The sequence below is a fragment of the Arachis hypogaea genome, chromosome 10 (genome assembly GCF_003086295.3).
Source record: "Arachis hypogaea cultivar Tifrunner chromosome 10, arahy.Tifrunner.gnm2.J5K5, whole genome shotgun sequence".
Classification (NCBI taxonomy): domain Eukaryota; kingdom Viridiplantae; phylum Streptophyta; class Magnoliopsida; order Fabales; family Fabaceae; genus Arachis; species Arachis hypogaea.
In genome coordinates, this window is record NC_092045.1 from 28,152,343 (window position 1) to 28,158,342 (window position 6,000).

A 6,000-nucleotide genomic window follows, 5' to 3' on the forward strand; every position below is an offset into this window, starting at 1 on the left:
CTTCCTGGGCACCACTACCACAAACCCTAGGGTGTTTTCGCAGCTCTCTACAGAAGTCGGAATCCACCACTGAAAGACATAGAAGAACCATGGAATCCACCCAATCGGCCATGCCCTTAGGGACTTGGGAAGACGTCTCAACAATATTCTTGCGAGAAGCCATAAGACCAACTAGTCCTACAATAAAAGAAAAGAATATCGGATTACTAAAACACATCTCGGACAACAGCAAAACAACTCGACTACACAACCCAGCACATTACAAGCAACAAAAGGAGTCCCCAGGACTTACATTAAAAATCCTGGGGCACCATTTGGAGGCAGCCACAATACAAGAACCTAAGAAGATTTACAAGATTCACACCCCAGAAACAATTCTTCCCTTTCAAACCAGAAACAACAACCGAAGAAGAAATCATCAAGAAAACATCGTCTTCATCAAAAGAGAAACTACCAATAGAACCTAAACCCACTAAAGGAGCAACCTTTTTTCAAGCAGCGACAACATGCAAAACCCTACAGACACTAAACGGAAGGACGAAAAGAGGACCAGAACACGTACATCACAGCGGCAGTCAAGCATGGCAATATGAAAAGATTCAAGCTTTCCAACATAGATGCAGGCAAAATCAAAGCTTTATTTGAAGAATCACATTCCAAAGCAAGTAAAGAAGCAGGGAAAAGAACCAACCTGAGGAAAAGAGGAAGCACTGAAGAAAGTGAAGAAAGAAGGAAACCAAAATCGCACTCCAAGAGCAACACCAAACGATCGCCAAGCAAACGTCGCAGAAGGAAATGAGAAAATCACAGAGAAAACAGAAAAGAGAGAAAGATGGTTACGAAGAAGAGAAACCGTTTTTCAAATGCGAAGTTTAAAAAATAAAGAGACCCAGAGAAAGTGGAGCATTAAAAGCCCATTAATGAGGGTGTTAAACCCTCGCACGTTTCCAAAGCAAGAGCGCTAATGCAAAAGCGCGTGCTTAAAGAAGCAGAAATGTTCCACATTCAAAAAGGAGCTCTACAAAGATAAAGCGATAAAATGCTCGAGTTCGGCTTTACCCGAGCAGGCTCGAAAACCAAGACACGGCCTCCAGATAAAGACCGGGCTCGAGCAAGGGCACTGTTCATACCCTGGATCAAGCTGTCCGACCCGGGATGTTCTACAGACAAAGCCACCGACCTCTTCAAGTCAGAACAACCCGACCTCTTTCCAAAGAGCTCGGCCAAGTCACCAGAAAAGCCCAAAGAAGGGCCCAAATAGAGGAACACGCCCCAATTCCTAAGGCAGCCCAAGCCTATAGAGAGAAGGGCGGTTCCCATGAAGATAAGCTGACCTCACCTAGAAGGTAAGATAAGATAAGATAACTAACTTATCTTATCTAAAAAGGTCACGCCTCATCACTATAAATACACTGGAGCACCCAGGTATCACTCATACTCTGATTCTACTCAATACCTGCTTAAGACCCTTGCTAACTTAAGCATCGGAGTCCCTTGCAGGTACCCCCACCCTCCGGGGACGAAGGATCAGCACCATCACCAAGTCGGACACAACAGCACCGACCAGCGCAGAAGATCTCGTCCGAGATCGACCCACAGTTTCAGGTAACCCTCGGAACACATACCTTGGCCGATTTCCCGTAATCTGAAACACCTCAAGCATTTCCGAGCCACAAGCTCCACAACTCTAGCCCCCCCCCCCCACCAACGATACCCAGCCTCCAAAACTAATCCTCTAGCTTCCAATTTCTCAAATTAACTCCAACCGATAACCAATTTCAATTTAACATCACAATTATCACTATAATCAATATAGAGTTCTCTAAATCAATATCTCACAAAAGGTTGGAGGATTCTTACCTGCCCACAGCTCAAACAAGCTAAACCCGACAATACCCGCAGGTTAACTCGAACCTAAACACCGAAATCATGCAAAATTTAACATAATTTTACATTGGGTTTCGAAATTGGGGAAGAGAAAATTCAAATAGAAAACGTGGATTTCTTACCAAATTGACCACTGGACTTTGCAGAGCTCGACGCTGCGGTTGCGTGGCCACAAACGGTGCGGCAATCAGAATGTCGGATCAAAAGTTTTTGGAATTTGAAACAAGAAGAAGGGTTTACACCCTTCTCCTCTCCCATGGCCATGTTCTTCGGCGTTTGCACGAAGAAGAAAGAGGAATGAGCTAAAGCTCATTTATATCAAGGAATTGGGTTGGGCTTTAGGCCTAATACGGATTCGGTTCGGTCTGTTTGGCCTAATTTTGGGCCAAATTCTTTAAAATTAATGTCAAAATTCTTGTTTTAATTAGTTCTACTTCACTAAATCATAAATATTTATTTTCTAATTTATTTGATTAATAATTAATTTATTAACTAATTATTCATTAATTACTTGGGGTTTACACATAAATATACAAATTGGACTAAAATACATAAATATATTTAAACTTTGAAAATTGACATATTCTGCAAGTTACTTTAATTAAATTGACGTACTTTAAAATTACTCTAAATAACTCTGAACTTTTATAAGAGAGACCCAATCTTCACTGGTTACTTTATAAATTTTTCAAAATGTTGTACAAATTTTCAAATACCCAAAACTTCATTAAAATAAGTAAATTGGTATGATTCTTCCATTTTCAAAATAAAACCTTTTTGGTTCAATTAGGACCATATTTTTTCCAAAATTGTCTTCCACTTTAAACCCTTTTTTTTGTTACAAACCAATTATTTTTCTTCAAAAATAAAACTCAATTAATTTTAGTAAAATTCATCTGTTTATAAATAAATAATTTTTATTCATTAAATATTTCTCAAAAGCCAAACATCTCCTCCTTTTTACTCGAAACCTCCGTTCAAAATATTCAATTTAGTTATATTTTATCCCAAGTCAACATCCGACTGACAGAACTCAATTACATACTATTATATAACTCGAATTTCAGCTAATTATTCAACAACAACATCTCAGTTCCAAATTCCTCAGTACGGCTGAATCACAACAACAATTCCAGCAGCAATTCAGCTAAAATTTCAACAGCCAACACTCACAGATTTGAACATGAGATATCAACAGACAACATTCCAACCACATATATCAACTAATTCATAATTTTAACCAATTAAAGAGTCAAATTCTACTTCTGTGAAGCACAAAACACACACGCACAAGATATCAGAGGAGGTTTCTGATCAGTTAAATGGAGCAAAAACGTCGAAAACTCGGTGGCTCTTCCCCTTCTTTGGGTTTGGCCGAACTGGTTTCTAGCAGGGGCAACTCTACTTTGTAATTCTACCAAATAAAACGCACGTCACCGCGTAGAGGAGGAAGATACAGTCACTGCTATTGGATTAGATTTTTTGTGAAGGTCACCGATCTCAAGAAATCAAACTCGAAAAATAAAAAATCAACCAAAATCCTCTATTTTCTCTCCATGCATGCCTCGACTGTTCCTTGAGGAAAGAGAGAGAATTTTGTGCTTTTATATAACTTGGTTAGTGACTAAGTGTCACTTAATCAAGGGGAAGGAGGCATGCGTCATGACACATAGCGCATTAAGTGCTGCGTGTCGCGATTTTAAACTGTTGAGTCAGCGAGATTAATTTTTAAATATCTTAAAAGGTAATTAAGGTAATTGGACATGATCAATTAATTATATCAAGTGGTGGTACTTAATTAAAATAAAAATTGAGTAAATTACTAATGTAAATAATATTAGTAAAGCCGAATTTTTACAATCTTTCGTATCCAATATTAAGTGATCATCCTTCGTCAAATAAAATTAAATAATCACATAGTATTAATATTACATTATTATTTATTTTATTTAAAGATCATAAAAAAATTTATCATAGATGTTATGCAAATAAAACGTAAAATTCACTCGCAAAAACCAAGATGTTACGAGTAGCATTTTAATCATTAAATATTAATTTTTTTATAATTGAATAGAAGATATTTTTCTAAAAAATATTGAAAATAAAGATATACATATTGGTACCAAAATGTGATACGTCATCATGCTTGATGCCAAAATACTACCCGTTATAAGATAATATAATAATGATTAGCTAAGTCGAGACGTGCATATAATTTACAGTAAAAAAATAAAAGTAATGGATATAAAAAAGTTAGCATCTAAATCAGTATAATGTGTTTGTATTGTTTAAATTTATTTTTAATATATATTTTATATATAATTAATTATTGACATAATTTTTAGTGTATCTTAAAATTCTTTAGGTCTAATTATCTTATTTCTCTTTTTATTTTTCGACACTACCGTACCTTTGAAAATGGAAGAGTTAATACCCAATCCGGTTTCGGATAATCTTTTTTGAAGGATTACGATGGTTAGGAACAAAAAAAAATACTATTTATTCAATTCTTGATATTTAATTTTGTGAGATTGGTTAGCCTCTTTGTAAATCTCGATTAATTAGTAAATAATTAGTCAGTAAATTAGTTTTTGATAAGAAAGATTAAAAATGAAAATATTATATCAAATTAGGATAGAGCTCATCGAAACGAGAATTTTGAGACTAATTTTAAAGAAAACGATCCAAAATTGGACCGAACAGGCCAAACCGATTGAACCGAATCCGAATCGGACTATCAGTTCAACCGGACCAGCCCATTAAAAAGAGCCACGGGCTCTTCTTTCTCCCATTTCCTCAACGAAGTAGTAAGCTTCCCAGGGAAGAGAAGAAGAGAAATGCCCTTACGTTAACTTCCGTACGCCGTAACTTCTCCGTTTGAGCTCCGATTGTCGCACCGTTTACAGCCACACGTTCATCGCGTTGAGCTCTAAGTTTTCACCGGAACAATTTTATAGGTAACTTGCTATTTCACCTTAGTCTCCTATTTCTCCCAATTTTCAAATTTTGAGTGGGAAGATTGAATTTCTTTGATTTCTGATGTTTTAGGATCCAATTAGCTTGAGAAAAATATTCACTCTTGCTTATGTGAAACTTGGGTAAGGTGATGATACGATAATTCTATTTTAATTTTATTGAATTTGAGCTTTGAGTATTAAAATAATTATATATATATATATATATGTTATAAATGTGTATTAGGTTGTGAATAAATAATTGGAGCTTGAAATTATGAATACTGGAACTTGGAGGAAGCTGATTAGTTGAGGTTTTGAGGGCTGTGTTCTTTAGAAAAATTATCTTGGAATAATACTTAGGAATCGACTAAGGTATGGTTTAGGTTTCTTGCATTTAATATATAATATTCTGTGAAAACTTAGGCTAGATGACCATAGGATAAGTTGGAATGCTGGTGTGTATTTAATGTTTAGTGATTGGTTGATGAATATGCTTGGTTTGGTTTGGTAATTTGTTTATAAGATGGTATTGGTTGCTAGATGGATCTTTGAAAGGATATGTGATTGAATTGTTGATTATATGGCTATGCTTTAGTTTGGTTGAATGGTGATTGATGAAAAGATATGGAGCTGGTTGAGGATTATTGTTGGTAGTTTGAGTTGGTGATAATAGGTTCGAAAATGATTGGAATGGAAATTTTCAATGAAAAATGAGGTTTTGATGGATTTACAAAAGTTGGTTTTTGATCGAACTTCGGTGGGGTATAATTTGGCTTTCGGACCTTCAGTTTCTTTCTAACCTATTTTAAAATTAAAATTGGGTTCGTGATATTTATGCCACCCGAAGAACGGTTGAAAAATGTTGCAAATCGAATAAGTTATGTTGTTTGGAAAATTAAGTTTGTAAACTGTCCTTTAGCAGGATTTTGCAGCTTGTTTCCTTATCTCTGCTACTGCATCTGCTTCTATTTTTTTTCAAAGAACGTACACCCACGGGTACGCATGGCCCACACGTACGGTAAGCAACAAGTCCATGCGTGCGCGTAAGGGGTAAACAAGCATGTCCACACGTACACGTGACATGATGGTTTCACCTATGCGTACGCATGAAGAGGGACGTGCGCGCGAGCTGCGTTTTTGCAATTCCACGCGTACA